Here is a 23,707-nt window from a genome sequence, read left to right on the forward strand (position 1 = left end):
CCACTGTCTGTCTCTTGGAACGTTTGCTGTGGAGGAAGCCATCACTCACATTGCCACCTGGGCTCCACCTGTTGTCATACCACTGGTGGCATTAGATTCTCATAGAATCTCGAACCCGACTGTAAACTGCGTGGGAGGGACCTAGGTTGTGGCTCCTTATGAGAATCTAATGCCGATGATCTGAGGTGGAGCTGAGGCCGTGATGCTAGCGCTGGGGAGCGGCTGCAAATGCAGATTACCATTAGCAGAGGTTTGACTGAACAATGAATGTGATGCACTTGAATCATCCCCAAACCTTTCCCCCCTCACCTGGTCTGTGGAAAAATTGTCTTCCGTGAAACCGATCCCTGGTGCCAAAAACGTTGGGGACTACTGGGATATAAGACAAACATACAGAAATAAATTTTATTTGAGTACACTAGCAATGAATGATTGGAAATTTAAATTAAAAATGATACCATTTACAATAGCATTTAAAGAGAAATATTTACAGGTCAATCTGACAAAACTACAAAAGACCTGTACTATAAAAACTGTAAGCATTGCAGAGTAAAAATAAAGGAGAACTCAGCAAAGGGAAAGATACACCTTCTTCGCAGGTCAGAAAAACACTCAGACATCAGTTCTGATCACATTGATCTGCAGATTCAGCACAAGCCCAGTCAACATCAAAGTGTTCTCTGTTGTAGAAATTGTCAAGCTGATTCTAATACTCATGTGGACATGCAAATGACGTAGAATAAGTCCTCTGGAAAAAAAAAAAAGAACAAAGTTCGAAGACTAATACCACTCAATTTTAATAAAGCTGTGGTAATCAAGACAGTGGTATAAAGACAGACAAATAGATCAATAGAACGAAATAGAGAGTTCAGAAACAGACTCACGGCCGGGTGCAGTGGCTCACTCCTGCCATCCTGGCACTCTGGGAGGCCAAGGGAGGATCACTTGAGGTCAGGAGTTTGAGACCAGCCTGAGCAAGAGTGAGACCCTGTCTCTACTAAAAATAGAAAAAAAAAATTAGCCAGGTGTGGTGGTGGCACCTGCAGTCCCAGCTGCTCAGGAGGCTGAGGCAGGAGGATCACTCAAGCCCAGGAGCTAGAGGCTGCAGGGAGCTAGGCGGACACCATGTCACTCTAGCCCAGCGACTGAACAAGCCTCTGTCTCAAAAAAAAAAAAAAAAAGGAAAAGAATTAGACTCACTCATGCATGGAAAACAGATGTGTTACAGATGAGCAAAGGCCATGCAGTAGAAAAAGGATTGTGTTTTCAATAAAGTGTGCTGGAAAACGTGGCTACTCATGTATAAAAAAAAAAAACTCATTCCACACCTCATACATATATGAAAAGTAACTTAAAATGGGCCATAAATATAAATGTAAAACTATAAACTTCCAGAAGAAAATAGAAAATGTTTGTGATCTTGGGCTAGGCAAAGACATCTTAAATGTTTGTGATCTTGGGCTAGGCAAAGACATCTTAAATATAACACCTGAAGCATGATTTTCTGAAAGAACATGCAGAATTTTATCAAGATTTTAAACTTATATTCTTCCAAAGACACTGTTAGCGTGAAAATACCAACCATAGACTGGCAGGAAATATTTGCAAAGCCTGTACCTGATAAAGGACTTGTATCCAGAATATGCAAATAGGTCTCAAACTCAGTAATAAAAAATGAATAACCCAATAACAAAATGAGCAAAAAATTTGGCTAGATACTTCACCAAAGAAAGATGCTCGGAAGACAAGTAAGTATGCTCAATGTCATTAGTCGTGGGGGAAACACGACCTACACCGCAGTGAGAATTCTTGCTCATCTGCCCGAGTGCCTGAAAGAAAGAGACTGGCGGGCCACGCAGGGCTGGCTTTGTGGGCCTCTGACCTGTGCCGTGACACAGAGCCCCTGCACGGAGGGCCCTGCGCCTTGTTTCATGCTCTCCTGTCTTCATCTTGAAATCCTTAATGATCTTAGAACAGGGAGCCCGGCATTTTCATTTTGCCCCAGACCCAGCAAATTATATAGCCAGTCTCAACTCCACATGTTAGCAAGGATGGTGGAAAGTGGGGCTCTCATACACCGCTGGTAGGAATGTAAAATGGAACCACCACTTTGGAAAACAGTTGGGCAGTGTCTTAAAAAGTTAAGTGTTTACCTCCCGTAGGACCCAGCATTCCCACGCTTAGGTGTATACTCAAGACAAATAAAAATATATGTGGAAGATTGTGTAGATTTTATGGGGATTAACTAACCAATAAAATCCCTTTTCTTTCCATTATATCTTTCATGAATAGTGAAGGCATTAGAAATACTTTCTCTTTAAAAAGTTTCTCTATTATGATTGTCCCAAAGGTTACACTGCAAATAATTACATTAGATTTTGACCTCTTATTTATGCAGTGACATTAATTAAAATTAGAAAGGTAAAACATTTATTTATCTTAAAGCTAGTAAAGACGTTTTAACTATCCCTTCCATAACAGGCAGAGTTTTCATTTGGGAGAAATAAACCATTTTTACTGTGACAGATACACTACTTACATTATTAACATTGGTTCCATTTTATAAAAAGAGTATTTTTAATTCAAAGTTGTGATTTCAGTAATGATGAATTATACATTTTATAGCTTGCTCTAATCTTTTTACACAATTAAATTGGACCTATCCCCAAGTTTTACCAACTTTTTAAAAACTTACCAGTCTATAACAATGACGCAACTGATGAAAATGACATATCATCTCTGTAACGATGCAAAACTCACCATAGGTTCAAGAATAATGTACTTGTTTCATATCTGAAGATTAAATATATTGTAAATTTGGGGGGCAAGTGTCTTTTTTTTTCTTTTTTTGGAGACAAGGTCTCGCTCTGTTACCTGGGATACAGTACAGTGTTACCACCACAGCTCACTGCAACTTCAAACTCCTAGGCTCCAGTGATCCTTCTGCCTCAGGCTCTCCAGTAGCTGGGACTACAGGCACATGCCACCACACCTGGCTTTTCTCCCCCCACCCCGCCCATTTTAGTAGTGATGGGGTCTCGCTCTTGCTCAGACTGGTTTTGAACTCCTGGCCTCAACCAATCCTCCCTCCTTGGCCTCCCAAAGTAAGTTGTACAGTCCATTTCCTTGGTAGTTGGGAAAAAGAGCACAGGCAACAGCAGAGGACTGTCCTGGGACACTCTTCATCACACAACCAGTGACAGTTTAGTCAAAATCACACCTGAAAGCCCAACCTTGACTACTCAAGACACAGGGCTATGCTCTGCCATCAATTAGAAAATGGTTACCTTTCTGAAAACCCTCAGGATAAATTTCCTTCTGGTTTTAGTATTGTGAATAATAGCTACGGTTCACCTGGGCAACAAATTTGCTTTATGGCCATCACTAAAATGTTGAGCTTGCCCTTTTATACCAAAAGGCAAATTGGTGACACATCCTTAACAAGCTGTAGGAATTCATGGAAGACTTTCTCGTATTAGGTTTCCTCCTGGCTCTATTTTAGATCCTAAATTTCATTTCTCTTTTCCTCATCCCTCTCATCCCCTTCTAATATATATAGCCTTACTCTGTATCTTCTTTTCTAATTGTCCTCAAAATATTTTTGGAACAAAAGCTCTAATAAAATATACTGTGTATACTGATTGATACACATGAGGACAATGTGCACACATGCATACACATGGATTAAAAGCCAACCGAATTTTATTCTTCCTTCAGGATGATGGGGACCCTGCTTCCTGTGCTGTGTGGCCTGCGTCTTGTACCGACAGCACTGGTGACAGCGCCAGTCTCACTCTTGGCCAGCGGCAAATATTCCCATCTCTTCTATTTCTCCATTCCTCAGCAGTTGAGAATAGGAATTAATCAATGTCTCATAATGAAATGGGATGTTTCAAAATGTTACATTAAAGCTCAATTCCACCATTGAAAATATTTGTTACATGTTTTTCTTATTATATACATTTACTAGCCCTAAACCAAATCTAACTATTTTGTACAACACTTAGTACACAATCTATTTTAACAGAACTCTAAGACAAACTTTCAATGATTAGCAAACTTTATGATGTATAACCTACTAATTTTATTGAATGGATTTTCTTTCAAATTAAATTATGTAATTAAAAATTAGAAAATTACATCTTTCTAAATCATATACATTTTTAAAACTTCTATTTTCATTTTAAACTCAATTGTAAAATAGTATCATAATAATGTACATTGTACCTGAAAAGCCCTAACCTCAGCATGATATAATTCATCCATGTAACCCAAAATACTTGTACCCCCTAAATACATTGAAATAAAAAAAACTAAAAAAAAAGGTCACAATAAAATTATATGCTTTGTCCATTTGTCAGAGAAAAATAATTAATGGTAAATACTAGGCCTTCTTTTTCAATTCTGTATGAAATTCCTCTTGGTAACACTTGATAGAATTCTACTCGCAACAACACTCAAACAAATACACTTCTTTCTATAGTACTAAGTGTTCAAAAACACACAGCATTCAAATAATGTAGTTTCCATGTAATTAGGATATCATTTTCAGTTTGATAATCTGGCATAGAAAAGTCTTCAGTGGAAGAAAAGAGAAATAGCTAAAAAGAAACAGTTGACTTAAATGATGATGATTACTACTGAATGAACCGGTTCCCTAAAACATAGTGGAATAGGCTGTCCATGCCTGAATGTGACTGAGATGTGCACATCTGGGAACAGAAGGAAAGCTCTGCTGGCAACACAACAGTGATCTGACCAGGCAGGATAATCAATCCTTTCATTACATATCCCACCTCCTGACCCCTGTTTATCATCCATGTTCCCCAACAGGCTTCTGTGCCATCCACTTACTCCTTCTTTAGAATTTTTCATTTAGAAATTACTCATACAAGGAAGTATTTTAAAATATGTGCAGTTTGAAGAATAAACACCAGAGAAACCACCACCTCGGCTCAGAAAGAGCAGAAGCTCCTTGGATAGGCCCCTCCTGCCGGCTCCCGCCACCACCGCCAGTGTCCTTAATTCTGTGTTAACCATCTCCCCGTTTTTGTCTTCATACCGTTGGGTCCTGTGTATGTGCATCCCTTAAAAATACATTGCTCTGTGCTGCCGGTTTTTGAGCTTTACAGAAATGGAGTGATTCTCCAAGTATTCTTTTGTAATTTGGTTCCTTTCTTCGACATTACATTTTTGCAATTAATCCATATTGATGTGTGAGGCAGTTTATTTTTATTGTAGTGTAATAGCCTGTTATATAAACATATAACTATCTGTTCTGCTGCTAATGATCCTTTGTTGTTTCTATATTCTGCTGCTGGTGTTACAGTTGCTCTGGCCTAATTATTTTTCACAAATTGAATGTTATTTTTATATTTTATAGTTCATGCTTTAATTTTAACCACACTTATCAACTTTGCTCCTTATTCATTCTTACATTTCAGAACTTTCATTTGGGATCATTTTTTTTTCTACCTAATGTAAACCATTAAGAAATTCTTTTCTCTCAGACTTTGACTAAAAAAGCCTTTATTTCAATTTCTTACTTGAAAGGTAAGTAATTCTAGGCTGAGAGTTAATATCTCTCAAGACATATTGAAGCTATTGTTCCAGTCATTTGAATTCCAGTGCTGCAGTTAAGAAGTCAGTCATGAGTCTAACTACCACACCTTTATAAATGATGTCTTTTCAAAAATCTATTGTCTGTATTTAAGGTTTTCTCTTTCCCTCTAGTAAATTCTGCAGTTTTCACTATAATATGGCTAAATGTGGATATCCTTTTGATTTGTTCTGCACTGGGCTTCCTGGATTGAGTACTAGTATCTTTTACCCAATATCTCTATAAATAGTGATTCTTCCTCATTTCCTCTATTATCTCCTCAAGAGTGAAAACTCAGCCCAGAAGAGGGAAGAACAGATGGACTCAAGAGACATTTGAGGGGACCATTCAGTCTAGCCTGGGAGGGAAAAAAATGAGTATGTTCTATTTTTACCATTTCCCTATTCAAAAAGCACTATTCCCCTCTACCTATGGATTAAAATGTCAACGATGGCGTTCAAGGCCTTCCTAGTCTGACCTCTCTGCCTTTTTATCCACTTTCCTTACACCCCATGGTCCCTCTACTTGGACTCTCCTCTCTGCTGCATCAAACCCCATCCGACGACTGAGGCCTGACTAAATTCCATGCCACCCACAAGGCCTTCCAAGCTCTCCTAGTGCCTCTCCCCTCAAACAAAGCCTTCAGTGTTGTAAATAAACCCTCATCATGTGGTAACGACCCTCTCCTATTACTAGGTACTACTGTCTGATTCTTTAACAGCTGTTTACATTTCTATGTGCCTTGTCTGTATGTTTCCTTCATAGAACTGCAAAGAAATGTCAAGCACATGAACACAGCTAGACAACAATCCAAGGCAAGATGAATGTCAGAAGATTTTGGCATCCTGGAAAAAACTCACCATGGACTTTGGTTATTCAGAATTAGCTACTTCTGTAAGGCTATCATGTAAAATAAAATAATAATGATAACAGTGGTAAAGTATACCTGCCATCCACTTTCACAATAAGATACATAAGAAGAATAAGTCAATATAGATTGAAAGGAGAATACAATGAATAATTCCATGAAGAATCCTTGGAATTACATAAGCAGCATAATAACAGGTAGTTTTTCAAACTAACTTATTTACAAAGAAGTAACTTAGGAATGGCCATTCTCCTCCTCTCTAATAATTCTAAGAGAGAGAGACATAGCAAACTTTAACTTAAATAAACAGTTCCTGGAAATTGGGCTTCAACAAGTTAAATTATAATACATAAAAAAAGAAATAATATGTACCTAGTTGCAACTTCAAAGTCAAGCTACACATGAAGAGGACTTACAGTTTGGGCTTATATATATCTGTAGCAACAGGAAGAACTCCAGGAGAACTCAGAAATTTCAATGCCAAACATGTCACAAGAGGTCAGAGGTCACATTTTTCTAACTGGGGTTTGACCCTAAAGTAAGCAATATATGTAATTAATTGATGCCCTATTCTGAAACATTAACTTGAATAGGACTGGTCTACCAATCTGCTGTTAGTCTAATCATGCTAGTCACAATGTGATCATCTCTAAAAACACAAAGTCAAAGTTACTCAAGACAGAAAGGAAACATATAGGTTGACTATTTTGATTGCTTTTTCCCAGTAGTCAATAAAAAATAAGTTAACCTCCCCAATCACACTGCCTAGCTAATAATGCCAGTAGAGACTAGTAAAAAATCCATATCTGTTTCAAAAGCATGTCTTTAAACTATAACTATTACTTAAAATAATTATAAACTTCTAATGCCAAATTAGATGTGCATAATTTGTTTGGATTAAAGAAAAGGAAGTGATATATGTAACTTGATTTTATTGGACATTAAACTATACATGGCATTTAGAGAAATAACATGACAATGAGTTATGAATCATATTAGGAATCTGCATGATTGAAGGCTTAAATTTCACTTGTTACTGATTCTTCTATGATTCTTCACCCTTTACATCTTGATTGGAAATCTGTAAAACAAGGGCATCATCTGAAGCATAAAAATATTTTATAAATATTTAATAGAAATGTTAAGTAACTGAGTATTTCAAAGCTTTAATGACACCTATCCAAATTACATTAAAGTGATGAATTCATGTGACAACTATAGTGTTTACAGACATTTAAACTGAAAAGAGGACTACTATTATGTGTATCTTCATACAACCTTCAACTGACTACTGTATTTCCTTTTTTAATAATAAAATGACTCAATTGTTTCAATTTTACGATGATTAAACATTAGAAGACATCCTTCCATTTCTAGAAACGTAAAACGTTTTTACTGAGAGGCCAAAATTCGTGCTTATTTAGTTCCCAAATGAAGTCATCTATAGAATTTATTTTATCATTAATTTATAAACATGAGCTGTAAATCAGAGGGACAGCTTCACCATTAATCAAAACATCAGACTTAATCCCAGATATGTATTTTGAGCTCAGATTGATCTTTTTAGTAAAAATACTTTCCACAGCAAAATAATAGGGTTCCTTAGGTATATTTTTTTAAAGATTTGAATTATTGAATAAATCTCAGCAGTGATTCTGTAACTTACAGCACCTTTCCTACTTTCTTGGATACAGCACTAGCAGTTCTTTTAAAAAAGGAAAATTAAAAGAAAATGGTAAAAAGGACTCAGAACACTCTTTCCTGGGGAGCTATCATGGACAGGTACTGCTATGAACTCTGAATGTTGGATATCATCATACTTAGGTGGAATAAACATCTAGAATGAACACAGATACATTCTCCTATTTTGTTATTGAGATAAGAATATTATTATTAGTTCCTAACAGTTCAATCAATTATGAGGATCTGAGGCTTAACTGCTTTAAAAGGCCACAAATTCTACTCGTGGAATTTCCTTTTAAAATTGTAACATAAGTCTTACTACATTCAGGATCCTGTATTTGATGATGATATTGCTGTGGATTTTGAGGTGCCCAGTGTTATATACAAACATGAAGAACATGCCTTGGGTTTGTTTCTGCTAAAAGGGATTCTTTTTATTGCTTTTAGCTCTGCTTTTGAACTTCAGAAAATATCCAGTGCCTTTAGCAACAACTTTTTTTTTTTTTTAAAGAAAAATCACAAGATTGTTGTCAGCTGGGAAGATGGTGGAGGTAACAGTTTTAAACTGGCCCCTGAACCTCCTAGACAGAGTTACTGGAAGAGAAGCAAACAAAACAAAGCAAAAGGCCCTTGGACAACATCTACAGTACCAAAAAAATTAAGTGATAAGGAGTCCTGTGAATCCCAAAATTTGAGCAGTCAGGACAAATCTGCAAGAGCTACAGTTGCAATTGGTACTGACAGCTACAGAGGACAAGGAGGGACATGGCGGGGAATCTAGGGGAGCTGAGCACAGGAGGACCAACCTCGCGGCTGCAATGGACAGAGTGAGACACCCTCACGTGAGACGATTCACAGTAACGCACGGATCCACGGTAAAGTCCTCAGGAGCTGGAGCACAACAGTCCTCTGGACACCCAAAATTAGGCAAAGCTCCCTTCCAGGACAAAGCCCCACATTATAGAGAAGTGTGAGGAATTAAAGTATCAAATACTACTGGAGTCAGTTAAAAAGACCTTTAGTATAAGAAAGGGTGGTTCAAGGAAAAATGGGGGAAAGATAGAGAAAAACCTAGGAAATCTCAAGAAATATGAGGCCATATTTTTAGCACTTCATAAAACTGGCCTAAGAAGAGCATTAGAGCCATAAATCTAGTAAAAGGATTCAGACCCACTTCTCCCTGCTACAAGTTTGGGAAAACAGATTTTGACACCAGAATGACAACAGGAAGGACTGCGGCTCACAGGACAGAGTGACACCCTTACGATGAAGGCATGTCAGAAAGATATGCCTGCAAAACAGAAGAAAACCAGGATCCACTGTTTCAAGAAATGAGAAAAGACATTAAGAAAATGATATAATAGGAATGCTGTAAATCAGAATTAGAAAAACTCAGGAATGAGTTAAACATTTGAAGTAAATGGAAAAGAAATCACTTCAGAAGTGAAGTCTAAACTAGAAGCTACACAAGAGTGATTATATAGCAGATAATATCAGATAAACAGAAGTTGCAAAGAATGAAAAAATTAAAAATCAAAAAAAAAATGAAAAGAATTCAATTGAAAATAACAAACACAGAAGACAGGAAAAGAAGACTGAACACACTAAGACAGGCCTCAAATAATAAAAACCAAATATATATAATAGTAATATAATCATAACTATATATAATTTTAAGTTTCTTATTCTCAGATAGCTGTGTATATAATGTTGCATAAAATATTGACTAATTATATATTCTAAAATTTTATTGTTCATGATATCCACGATTCTCACCATGTCAGAGAGGAGGTAAGATTTTAGATAGAAGAGATACATAAAACCCAGTAGCCATAAATTTCAATGGAAAATATCAGTATGAATTAATGAGATGTTTTTATCTTTTAAAAGTATATTGATTTCCTAACTCTGTCCATTCCAAGGCCTAGAGAGACAACACAGTAGCAACACACAGTGGCCAGAAAATACTCTTGAAATACAATTTCAAACTAAAAGAAACCAGAGCCCCTGGAAGAAACCAGTGATTTAGGATGTGTACAAAATGGGCCTTAAACCTTGTCACCTGAGAAAGCCGGAATGAACTTTGGGATCCAACACAGAGGCCCGCACTGGTCAAAGACGGGAAAACCTCAGCATCAGTAAGGGTTTTGTCAAAAATGGACTGAAGTATCTCAAGTGTATTTAAGTCCATGGATTGCAAATGACAACTAAAAGAAAAAACCTAGCTGGTTACCACTAGAGGATGCTATTTTGAAAACTGGTAAATACATAGAGAGAAGGAATTAAACACTTCTGCTACTGTTCCCATGTGAACCATACCACAGCATAACCAAATAGCAGATGAGCATTCCAGTTAGCAAAGGAAAGAAAATTAATAATTGCAAAATGGTGATAATCTAAGGAATTACTGGATCTAGCATCAATAGCTACATATATCACGAAATGAGACAACTGACACATGTGCCTCCTGAAAACACAACTGTCCACAGCCTCGACCCACCCCACAGCCTCTGGACCAACCATCAATTTCCAGGAAATACAGAGGACTGAGCAGCAGGTCAAACTGGACCACAGAGCTGTGATCCTCGAAAGCCAGACTACGAGAAACCAAATGACCCAGTTTCCTCAATCAATAAATCCCAAATGAAAGCCACAACAAAAAAGATGGATGAGAAATCCACAGATCAAAAGAACAGAAACAAGCAGAATGAAGCCATTATACCAAAGTAAACGATAATGTTTAGGATGCAGGATGCAGGACTGCCTAAGAGGGAGTCACTCCAAATCCCATAACTTTGAATGCATGACTCAAACTATGTAGCTTTCAATTTTTTTTATAATGGAGTCACCAGTTAAAATAAAGAGTGAAACTTAATGACTACATATGCAATCCTAACAATAATTCTTCTGCAGCCTTCTGTAACTTCAGCCATTTCTAAAGTTTAAAAGACACCTCTATGTTCAGACTTACCTGTAAATAAGCAGAACAACTTGACTTAAAATGAATCCAAGGCTTGAGAGTGCAGAACAGGAATATCAGACTTTACAGCAGAAGATCAGACTTCCTGTCCTCATCCCATGCCACTTCCTAACTGACCTCAGGCAAGCACATCAGGCAAGAAAGTTGATGTTAACCAAGAAGCAAAGGCACTGGGTCAGGCAGTTCTCTGCACAGTCCCCCCTGGAGCCAACTGTCCAGCAGGGAAATAGTTACGACTGTGACTGACGTTGGGAAAAAAAGCACAGAACACTGAGACGTGAGCCACTGCGATGGAGGAAACACCACACAGCTCTCAGAGGGGATGAGGCAGAGGACACAATGGGGAACCCCTCATGAGCACTTAACCTCGGATTTTCTTCTTTTCGTCCATCTTTAGATGACACTAATAAAACTAAGACTATTTACTAGGTAAAATAAATTTATTGATATTTAATTTAGGAACTGTGGACCTCACAACATGAAGGAAAATAAGCCTTGGCATCATTTAAGGCTATACTGATGAAGCAAGGAAAGAAAGGAACACTTACCAACAAGCCGCGATACAAAAGGAGAAGGTGTAGCATCCTGTTTAACAACCTTTGCATCTTTTGTCACAGTTTAACTTGTGCACACATGTACACACATAAGTGTTGCGATAATCCAACAGACGTCTGCACCTGGCACTGTGGGGTTAATTCTCTGACTCCCACGCAGAAGGTGGTCACAATCTAACAGCAACATTCACTAGGAGAGTCTGACAGGTTCCTAGGGAACATCCCTAGAGCTTCTAGAAGGATGCTACATGTGAGATCTAGAAAGATGCTACACGTGAGGAAAAGGAATAGTCTGAAAAACTGAAATGTTTCAGTCAAGCTTACATGATATTAATTTTTAAAAACAAATCCAAAGAACAGTATTTTATTTCAGCAGTCTTCTGTGAGCAATTTGATATACAAAAACTGTTTTGTTAAAAGTCTCAACCATAAGAAAATACTACTTTTTATTCTTTGCGATTTTTTAAAATGTTTTTATTATCAGCATCACCTCTCTGTAATTTGTATTTAGCTACCACACCTCAAATTATTTTCTTTAATTAAAACTATAATAATTAAAACAACGTACTATTTATTTTATTCTTATTTTTCATGCAGTATTATTTTGTTCCTTCCACTAACCTACAGGAGCTAAGAGTTGAACATGGTCAGCGTTAAAGTATTGTGAGGGTGAGTGTAGAGTCAGAGCCACAAAGAGCCCGAACCCTTTCTCTATCTTCTGTTCCTTCCCTTGCAGGTAATTTTATGATCTTCTTCACCAGAATACAGGGAAGGGACAAAAATATATGGAATTCAATTTTGTTACTTATTAACAAAACCAACAAAAAGCATTTAAGTGAGCTTTTGTAAATTATCTGTTTTCCATTTTTTACACATAGCATTTAAAGAATATGGAGAAATAGGTATAAAGAAATTTTGTCTAAATTAACAACAACAATAAAAAAAAAAAACAACCTCCAAACATTTAAAAAGATAAATTTGGCTTTTTTTTTTTTTTTTTTTTTGAGACAGAGTCTCATACCCTGTTGCCCGGGCTAGAGTGCCGTGGCATCGGCCTAGCTCACAGCAACCTCAGACTCCTGGGCTCAAGCGATCCTCCTGCCTCAGCCTCCCGAATAGCTGGAACTACAGGCATGCGCCACCATGCCCGGCTAATTTTTTCTATATATATTTTCAGCTGTCCATATAATTTCTTTCTATTTTTAGTAGAGACGGGTCTTGCTCTCGCTTGGGCTGGTCTCAAACTCCTGAGCTCAAACAATCTGCCCACCTCGGCCTCCCAGAGTGCTAGGATAAATTTGGCTTTATTCCTTTAAAAATACCCAGAGAAACAAAATAAAACCAAGTTCTTATTTTAAGACATCCTTATAATTAGTATATAACAAGTAAATAGAAGAGTTATGAATTAGTTTGATTTTTTTTGTATCCTGAATCTTTGTCTACCAATATAAATAGCATTAGAAACTGCGGTGGGGAGGAACTTTCTTTTTAAAAACTGAGTGGTTTGGCCGGGCGCGGTGGCTCATGCCTGTAATCCCAGCACTCTGGGAGGCCGAGGCAGGCGGATTGTTTGAGCTCAGGAGTTCCAGACCAGCCTGAGCAAGAGTGAGACCTGTCTCTACTAAAATAGAAAGAAATCATATGGACAGCTAAAAATATATATAGAAAAATTAGCTGGGCATGGTGGCACATGCCTGTAGTCCCAGCTACTCGGGAGGCTGAGGCAGGAGGATCACTTGAGCCCAGGAGTTTGAGGTTGCTGTGAGCTAGGCTGACACCACAGCACTCACTCTAGCCCGGGCAGCAGAGTGAGACTCTGTCTCAAAAAACAAACAAACAACAAAAAAAAAACTGAGTGGTTTATTTAATAATTTCTAAAATATAGAATGAAATTGTTAAAAATTCTGTCCATGGGCTATGACCTAATACAATTTTGCTTTGTTTTGAGGGTCTTTGAGGGGCTCTGTGGCCCCAGTTAGAGTACAGTGCCATCATCATAGCTCACTGCAGCCTCCAACTCCTGGGCTAAGGTGATATCCTCCAGGCCTCAGCCTCCCAGAGTGCTAGTATTACAAGCGCGAGCACAAGCCAAGATGTTATTTACTTACTGCACATACCATGCTTGTCCTGTATTACAATGAATAATGAACAGTATACTATTTTTAGACAGCTTCACTACATAAAAGCAAATGATTAACTAAAAGCCATTTTAATAAAAGACCTAAATAAAGTTACCAAGAGTTAAAAATTCTGATAACTGCAAAACTATTATAAATAGTACATACTGATATTTTACTTATCTAATATTTATTTCATAAACACAAGTTGCTTGTGTATGTTTCTGTATTTGTTTTTCCAACAAGTATATACTCCTGCAAGGAAAGTGACTTCAGTCCTTTGTAATAGATGTTGATTAGGATAATAAAGTATTTTTGGACTTTTCCCCCAAGGTCTCACATGAAATTTTACAGGGATTTTTTCATTTGTTTGCTAAATTTACTTACTTTGTAATACGGTCAATGTTGGCAATTTGCTTCTGGTTCCGTTATAATCTCAATGGCTGCCCAAAGATGCTGGATAGCTTTTGTATCTGCCTGTCATCTTTTTGTCAAACATGCCATGACCTGTTTACTTCTTTAGCTGTAGTAATACATAAAAACATAAGGGAAAAAAAGATTACAAATTGAATTATTATCAACACAAGTGAGTAACATCATCAGTGCCTCTTGACTACTGATCATACCAAGGTAGCAGGTAGCACTGCCAACTTTCTGCCTCATTCCCTACCGTCCACCTCACCACCTTCTTCATACAAGTTACCATTTGCTTCATTACTTCATAAAAAATGAGAGTCTAAAAATGAAAGGGTTAACGTTTTCCCAAGGAGGACAAATGGCTACCTTATGCCAACATGTTTTTTTAAATAAATTTAAGTTTTATTGTAATGCACAGAAATATAAGACAAAATTTCATTTATCAATAATGCATTGTTGGCCAGGCACGGTGGCTCACGCCTGTAATCCTAGCACTCTGGGAGGCCGAGGTGGGTGGATCGCTCGAGGTCAGGAGTTCGAGACCAGCCTGAGTGAGACCCCGTCTCTACTAAAAATAGAAAGAAATTATCTGGCCAACTAAAAATATATATAGCAAAAAAAAAAAATTAGCCAGGCATGGTGGCACATGCCTGTAGTCCCAGCTACTCGGGAGGCTGAGGCAGTAGGATCACTTAAGCCCAGGAGTGTGAGGTTGCTGTGAGCTAGGCTGACGCCACGGCACTCACTCTAGCCTGGGCAACAGAGTGAGACTCTGTCTCAAAAAAAAAAAAAAAAAAAAAATGCATTGTTTGTAATTTGATCAATATAAAATAGAATTTAAATGCCCTCATTGTTTGTACTTTGGTTTATTATAATCATGGCTTAAAAAGCCCAATTCTATATGCATATATTGATAAATGAAAGCATTTCAATAAAATAAAACCATGAACAGAAAATGCAAAATGTATTAATAGTTACTTCTGGGATAAGATGGGAAAAGCTGGCAAACAGGATACCAGAGGCCCACAAATTATTAGGAACAATCATACTCTTGAATAGATGTTAGTTTCAGGGGTATTTATTACATTATTAAGAAACAACATTGCTATTTTATTCAAATTTCAGTATTCTGGATTAACAGAAGAAAATAGCCACCCGACCTCCAGATGATTTTGCACCTGTGCCTGGCAAGACTGGGGAAAACCCTGCGGCTACACTCAGGTGTCTGATGACTGAGGGTTTTATAGAAGAGGACTCTCCTGACTCAGCTTGGAGGGACTTGTCTGTTAGGAAGACCGTGAGCCTAGGAAACCTTCACCACAAAATTTGTGTTAGATCATGAGTCCCAGCATTTGGCAACAACTGAAACATATCTCTAAATCTTACAGATTATAATGCTAAGTTTAAAAATCTAGGCCTTAAAAATACAGTAAACATTAAAGCTTCTGGGATTCCTAAAATCTCCTTGCCCAGACCTTTCCTGTCCCGTAAGGGAAGAGAATGAGCGAGGGAAGCTCATTCTGGGCACTTCACTGTGTTTGTTTCGTGATTGCAACTGAGCCCTGTGAATCTCCTCTTTCTCCACCTCCACACTTCCTTTCACAGCCCCCTGGGTCCTCCCTTTCCTTGAAAAACCCAAGTAAACCCCACAGTTGCCATCAAAGCTGATTCTGAGAAGACTCACTTCCAGTTAGTCTGGGGTCAGGGAGGCTCCTAGAATGAGATGGTTTTCAGAATTACACTACCAACAGAATTCATTTTGAACATGTTTTAAAAGGTATTCTTGAATATCCTACTTCTTCACACTATTACTTATAATAGTTCCAGACTTTGCTCCAACAAAATAAATAAAAAATAATTCCAGTATTCAAATTTAAAGAAAACTTAAGGAAAATCAGTTGATTCTGTACAAACTTAGATGTAAAACTAAAAGATAATAAAAATTACAATTAAGAAACACTTCTGTTTTAGAGTAATCACTTTAAGATGAAAGAAACTTCAAGATGAAAGAAGACAGAAACTTCTCAGTTTAAGTGCACTCATAGGAGTGCCAACTTTCAGGATCTGATAAGCCAGACAGTAGGAATTCAGTGGTAAGAACATATGTTAGAAAGTGACATCTAATGGTGAACTGTAATAATACAACTTAACCCTGTGAGATTATACAAAGACTCAGACAAAACAACAAAATTTCAGTCATTCTTACACACTTAAAAAAAAAAAAATACATAGTTGCCCACTTTGTGTAAGGCACTGTGCTAAACATAATGGAGTATTGAAAAATGTATAAATAATGGCCAGGCATGGTGGCTCATGCCTGTAGGGACCGTCCCTGGGCAAGAATTGGCTTGAGCCCAGAGTCAGCAAAACTGGACGTGCTTCTTGGGTCCAAAGGTCAATAGGTCCAGAACACTCCCTGAGGCCAGCAGTCAATAGGGCCGGAGCTAGAGGTGAATGGCCTATTGAACAGACAAACTATTCCCTATAGAAAATAGCCAAGGGCCTTAGGTCCTGCACTCAAGCCAAGGCATGTCTCATTGTCCTGCACGCGGCAATGAGGTCCAAAGGTTGACATGCAAATGTCTACATTCCTTGAGCAATTTCCATAAGAAATGGAACATATCACCTCAGGGCTCTAAAGATAGTCACGTACCAGAAAGTAGCTGCTGGACAAAAGGAGTATAAAAATAAAGCGACTCCTGCTTTTTGGCACTGCAGTCTTGTACCGTCCTTGTGTGTCTGTGTGTTTCTTTCTGTGTTCGTCCCCCGTTCTGTAATCGGGCCGTTACACACTTTGGGAGGCCAAGGCAGGAAGATTGCTTGAGGCCAGCAGTTCAAGACCAGCCCGAGCAAAAGCAAGACCTCATCTCTATAAAAATTAGAAAAAAAAAATTAGCCAGGCATGGTGGCACATGCTTGTAGTCCCAGATACTCCGGAGGCTGAGGCAGAAGGATCACTTGAGCCCAGAAATTTGAGGTTGCTTTGAGTTGTAATGACACCACTACACTTTAGAATAGGAGACTGAATGAGATCCTGTCTCCAAAAAAAAAAAAAAAAAAAAAAAAGTAAAAATACTGATGCTTGCCAAAAAATAACCTAAAACCAGTAGAGAAAATTTGGCATATGCATGGAACTATGAATTGTACAGTGATATGTGACATATAAATTGTCCACAATATGAAAATTCGGATGGTGAGACATTACTTCTAGCTTCAGTAAAAATTAAGCAGAAAGAAAGATATCTACTGCAAAATGGTAAATATATGGAAAAATATAAGAGCCAATCTTTTCCTTTCTTAATTTCTTTAAAAGATAATTGGCTGCTTAAAGCAAAAATAAAAATAATTGGTAGGTGTCATTAGGTTTATAATACATGTAGAAGTAAAATACATGAGAACCACAGCAAATAGATGGGAAAGGGGGAATAAATAGAATTATACTATTGCAAATCTCTTACATTTTTTGTGAAGTGGTATTATGTTACAATGTTATATATTATATATTGTAAATGAATTATATTAATTCATGGCAGACTATGGTACATTAAGCATGCATATTGTAATTTCTAGAACACTAAGGAATAATACAAATAGGTACAGCTAATATATAATGAAACTTATAAGTTGTTTCAAAATACACATATATAAAATTATAAATAATTTATTCAGAACTATCAAATATGAAGCAGCAAAGCTAACATTTCTAAATAATATTAAAATAGGAAACACAACTATTTATAGAATATAACAAGCAGAAGAACACAGTGGGAAGCAAGTGGCAAAAACTCTAAAAGTGATGTCACATATTCCTAGAAATGATTAAAATCGAGATTAAAGAATGATGCAATGCTACACACCTCAGGAAAAGAGATGTGAGGTTAAAATCAAAGATTTGTGAGCTCTGCCTGAATCAAGACACAGAAAGTAGACACACCTTGCAATACAGGTACGCTGTGGGGAGGGTCATTCGCACTAGAAGCCCAATTAGGGAAGCAAAAGCGACAGGGCCAGGAGGTGGCGGAGGAGAAGAGCGACCTTTTCACTGCTGCCTTCGCGGGAGCGAGCGGCGTGGAAGGTTCTGGAGGGCGGGGAGTCGGCATCTCAGCTCCGGGGGCTGCAGAAACTTCAGGGCTGCGGTTTTGTTCCTGGCCGCCTGCGATCCGCAGCGGGGACAGGAGACCCCGGCGCGGCTGCGGGCGGCCCTGGCCGAGCGGCGCCTGGAGCTGCAGCCCAGGGAGCGTTTCACTTCCAAGAACCGGAGCTGGGATGGCGCTTCTGCCACCGAAGTGGACGCGGCTCCCGGCGCCCCGGCGGCATCCTGGCCCCTCCACGGCCCTTGGAGGAGGAGGGAGACTTTGGCTCCGGCCGGGTCTGCGGCTTCTCCCACCCGGAGTCCCGAGTCTCAGAGAAGGAGGCCAACGAGCCGCACCGCGCGAGCCCTTTTGGCCGAACAGAGTAACGCGCGGTCGAGCCGCGCGGCGACCCCAGCGCCCTGCGGCCGCCTGAGGCCCGCGGCTGCCAGCTGCTCTGCGGCCCCGGGTCTACCCCTGTGTCCCTGCAGGACCGCAGCGACTGCGTGCTGGCGCGTCCGGCGACAGCCCCACATCACAGCACGGGAGACTCCCGCATCTTCCCGCAGGCGGTCAGCGGGGCCATCGCGGAGGGCCGCAGTGGGACCCAGGCCGCCCCTTCCACCTGGACCTCCCCGGGGGTGCACAGAGACCCCAAAGGCTCTGGTTTAGACAGGAGCAAAAATAACTGGAACGACGCTGATGATTTCAACTGGCTGGCCCGGGATGTGGCCTCCCCACACCGGAGTTTCCTTCCTGAAGATGAGCGAGGATCTGATGGGACTAAGCAGTTGCCACTCGGTTCTTCGCTCCTACCACACACTTTCCATGTGGTCCTGGCTCCTGCAAATGGGGGCCCTAAGTTTACCTACTGGTGTCACACTGTACATGTATTCCATATTTTAAGACTTGAGATTGTCACAGGCTCCTACTTGTGATTTACATTAAATTCCTGACAGGTATTAAAAAAAAAACCCAAGTAGAAAATTACAAAAAACACAAGGGAAAGACAAATCCAAGTGAGGTGAATACAATGAAGTTTGGGGCATACTATAAAAGTATCTAAAACAGCTTGACCTATTAAGACAAGATTTCTTTAAAGTATAACCACTGACATTCTTACAAAATCTAAATTTATTCATTGATTTAACATATAATTCACATTCGCCTGTTACACCACCAGGAGCTCTTCTACACTCTAAGGATGCAGCAATAAACAAAGACAAAAATCCTTCTCTAATCCAGTAAATATGATTAATGACATGACTAGGTGCAAGAAAAGAATTGTAATTTGGGTGTTTACCAATAAAAAGAAAATTAGATCCTATGTGTAGACAGTTGATCATGTAAGGTCCTTGTTGATACAGCCAAACCAACTTTTCGGGCCATTCTTACCTGGATGTGTATTCTATCACTATTAAACTGTACTATTCACATTCCCAAATATGCCCCCAAACCTCACACCTTTAGCCCTTTGTTTATGCAGTTCTCTCTTCTGGAATGTTCTCCCCTGCCCCATTACTAATTAGTAAAAACTGTCCTTTCTAGGACTTACTCTTATCCAATCTTCCCTGACCAAACTAAATCAAATTCAATTGTCTTTTGTATTCTAACAGTAATTTGTTTATATCTCTCACAAATTTATTGCCTGTACACATAACTACATATTCCTCAAAATAATTCTTTTAATTCAACTAAGACAAGACATGTCATTTATTTTTACATGTAATGTCTTTCAAGGTGCCTAGCACAGGTTTCAACATGTTAAATCTGCAATACAAAATTTTTAAACTCAACTTTTTCAGCTGTTATGTAAACAAGATCGTAGAGTAATCCTTCATTTCTGTTTTATCAAAGACTGAGACATCAAAAAGGAAGACCAACACCAGAAGACTTGCAGAGATCATTGCTATAGTCCTCAATCTTTTTTCTGCTCAAATGCATTTGAGGAATAAAACAGACTCCTTTCAGTAAAAGTAGCTCGTGACCCTCAAAAATAAAAAACAGAAAACTTGGGAGTAACTTTAATGAGGCCCCAGGTGACACTGACACTCTCCACCCTGCAAACGCAGGCTCACCGCAGCGCCTTGGTCACAGCAGCGTCGTATTTTGCACCCACACCAGCTTTACACAAACAGCAGGGAAAAGGGGAGAGAAAAGGAGAAAGCAAGTCAGGAAAACCTTTAAAATGGGCAAAATTGAACAATCTGCTTGGGGATATACATGTATGTGAAAATTGTTTTAATGCAAGAGAATGATAAACACAATAGGCAGGAGAGCAGCGAGGGGACAGGGAGGAGACGGGGAAGCCACATGCAAAGTCACACCATCAAACAGGTTCTGAGTTTTACTTGTAATGGGTTCAAGTTTTTGCTTTTTTAGTATGTTGCATAAAATGAATGTAAAAATATTTTCAAACATTTGCATCAAATATTACATAAAATTAAAAAATCCCATTTGTTTTGGATGTACATTTCATTGTTACTTAGATAAGTCTGAACTTTCCCCAAAAGTCTACTAGCAATTTTAAATTATTTTTCATTCCTTCTCTATTCATACCATTTTCCCATTTATGTATTAATTTTTCATATATTAACATTACTCATACTTTTCTCTGTTTGCCTTTTTTTTTTTTTTTGAGACAGAGTCTCGCTCTGTTGCCCAGGCTAGAGTGCATGCCGTGGCATTAGCCTAGCTCACAGCAACCTCAAACTCCTGGGCTTAAGCGATCCTCCTGCCTCAGCCTCCCGAGTAGCTGGGACTGCAGGCATGCACCACCATGCCCGGCTAATTTTTTCTGTATATATTTTTAGTTGTCCAGATAATTTCTATTTTTAGTAGAGACAAGGTCTCACTCTTGCTCAGGCTGGTCTTGAACTCCTGACCTCGAGCAATCCACCCGCTTCAGCCTCCCAGAGTGCTAGGATTACAGGCATGAGCCACCATGCCCAGCCTCTTTGCCTCTTAAGAAACATTAAATATAATTATACTGAAATCTAGCTATGTATCCCTTTATCACCGTTTTGTGATCGAAAGTCCTTCCACACTCAAATCAGACAAATGGTTGTATTTTCCTCTGGTTTTTCTCATTTGTTTTTTAATATTAACTTTTTAAGGAATTACTTTTTAAAAATTATTAATAAACTTTATTTACTTTTTTTTAATTGAGGCAAGGTTGCCTGGGCGAGAGTGCAATGGTGTCATCAGTCGTCACAGCTCACTACAGCCTCAAACTCCGGGGCTCATGGATCCTCCCGCCTCAACCTCTCGAGTAGTTGGGACTACAAGTGCCACCCCACCACACCTGGCTAATTTTTAAAAAATTTTTGATAGAGCCAGAGTCTCATTATTGCCAGGCTGGTCTCAAACTCCTGGGTCAAGCTATCCTCCGGCCTCGACCTCCCAAATTGCTAGGATTACAGGTGTGAGTTACTGCACCCAGCCTTAAACTGTCTTGTGTAGAGCAGTTTTAGGTTCACAGCAAAATTGAGTGGAAAACAGAAAAGAGTTTCCATATAATCCCTGTCCCAGGATATGCTCAGTGGCTCTCTTTATCGACACTCCATACCACAGTGATACATTTGTTATCACTGTGACTCAAAGTCCATGGTTTTCATCAGGGCTCACTCTTGCTGTTGTACATTGTGGGTTTTGACATATGTATAACGACAAGTATGCACCACTGTAGTACGTACAGAATAGTTTCAGTGCCTTAAACATCCTCTGTGCTCCACCTGTTCATCCCTCCCTCCCCCCAACCCCTGACATTTTTACTATCTCCATACTTTTGCCTTTTCTAGAATGTCATATAGTTGAAATCATGCAGTATACTGCCTTTTCTCATTGGCTTCTCTCACTAAGTAATATGCATTTACGTTTACTCCATGTCTTTTCAGGGCTTGACAGCTCAATACTTTTTAGCACTGAATAACATTCCATTAGCTGAATATAACAGGGTTTATTTATCCACTCACCTACTCAAGGACATCTTGGTTGCTTTTAAATTTTGGCAATTATGAATAAAGCTGCTATAAACATCTATGTGCTGGTTTTTATGTGCTCATGAATTTTCAATTCATTTGGGTAAATAACTGCTAGATCATAGGGTCATAGTATGTTCAGCTTTGTAAGCAACTGCCAAACTGTCTTCCACAGTGGCTGCATCATTTTGCATTCCCAGCTTCAATGAATGAGCATCCTTATGGCTCCACTTGCTTGCCAGCATTCACTGTTACCAGTGTTTTGGATTTTGGCCATTCTAACAGGTATGTCGTACCTCATTGGTGTTTACCTTTCCATTCCCTAATGACATGCGACGTTAAACATCTTTTCATATGTTTATTTGCCACCTGTACATCCTCTTTGGTGAGGTGTCCATCTTTGCCCATTTTTTTAACCATGTAGTTCATTTTGTTATTGTTGAGTTTTAAGAGGTTCCTGTATATTTTGGTTAGCAATTCTTTACCAGATGTCTTTTGCAAATTTTCTCCCAGTCTGTGCCTTGTCATCTCATTCTCTTGATATTGCTTTTCACATAAAAAAAGTTTTGAGGCCGGGCGCAGTGGCTCACGCCTGTAATCCTAGCACTCTGGGAGGCCGAGGTGGGTGGATGGCTTGAGGTCAGGAGTTCGAGACCAGCCTGAGCAAGAGTGAGACCCCATCTCTACTAAAAATAGAAAGATATAATATGGCCAACTAAAAATCTATATAGAAAAAATTAGCCGGGCATAGTGTCGCATGCCTGTAGTCCCAGCTACTCGGGAGGCTGAGGCAGTAGGATCGTTTAAGCCCAGGAGTCTGAGGTTGCTGTGAGCTAGGGTGATGCCACGGCACTCATTCTAGCCTGGGCAACAAAGTGAGACTCTGTCTCAAAAAAAAAAAAAAAAAAAAAATAGTTTTGAATTTTACCCAAGTCCATCTTTTCAATTTTTTTTTTTCATAGATCATGCCTTTGGTGTTGTATCTAAAAAGTTATTGCCATACCCAAAGTCATGTAGGCTTTCTCCTATGTTTTCTAGGAGTTTTATAGTTTTGCACTTAGGTCTCTGATCCATTTTTAGTTAACTTTTGTGAAGGGCGTAAGGTCCCTGCCCAGATTTTGTTTCTTTTTGGTTTTGTTTTGTGAGTGGATGTCCAGTTGTCCCAGCATCTTTTCTTGAAAGGCCTGTTTTGCTGCACTGTGCTGCCTTTGCAGCTCTGCCATTTGACCACATTCATGTGGGCCTGGCTCTGGGCTCTCTGTGCTGCTCCGTTTATTCATTTGCCTTTTCTTTCACTGAGGCCACACTGTCTGAGCCCGTGAGTAGCTTTACCATGAGTCTCACAGTCAGGTACTGTCAGTCCCCCAACTTCGTTATTCTTCAATATGTGTGGACTAGTCTGGGTCTTCTGCCTCTGCATATAAACATTAGAATCATTT

At 39.0% G+C, this 23,707-nt stretch overlaps 2 long non-coding RNA genes across 7 annotated transcripts in view; one reads left to right on the forward strand and one right to left on the reverse strand.

Moving 5' to 3' along the window:
• LOC123628839 overlaps positions 1 to 9,210 on the forward strand; it is a 48,693-nt gene extending 39,483 nt beyond the window's left edge. Inside the window, exons 5-7 of one of the 3 annotated variants that reach the window (XR_006731762.1) lie at positions 5,885 to 5,976; positions 6,365 to 6,664; positions 8,662 to 9,210. This is a non-coding gene — a long non-coding RNA (uncharacterized LOC123628839). Of the gene's footprint in view, positions 1 to 3,717; positions 3,932 to 5,884; positions 5,977 to 6,364; positions 6,665 to 8,661 lie in introns of those variants that run through there. The other 2 variants (XR_006731763.1, XR_006731761.1) reach the window with 2 other exon arrangements.
• The window catches only part of LOC123628838, a 33,824-nt gene continuing 10,533 nt past the window's right edge, over positions 417 to 23,707 (reverse strand). Inside the window, exons 1-3 of one of the 4 annotated variants that reach the window (XR_006731759.1) lie at positions 18,254 to 18,368; positions 14,189 to 14,324; positions 417 to 748 (exon numbers count right to left, since the gene is read on the reverse strand). This is a non-coding gene — a long non-coding RNA (uncharacterized LOC123628838). The other 3 variants (XR_006731758.1, XR_006731757.1, XR_006731760.1) reach the window with 3 other exon arrangements.

This window comes from Lemur catta, chromosome X, assembly GCF_020740605.2.
Source record: "Lemur catta isolate mLemCat1 chromosome X, mLemCat1.pri, whole genome shotgun sequence".
In the NCBI taxonomy this organism is placed as follows: domain Eukaryota; kingdom Metazoa; phylum Chordata; class Mammalia; order Primates; family Lemuridae; genus Lemur; species Lemur catta.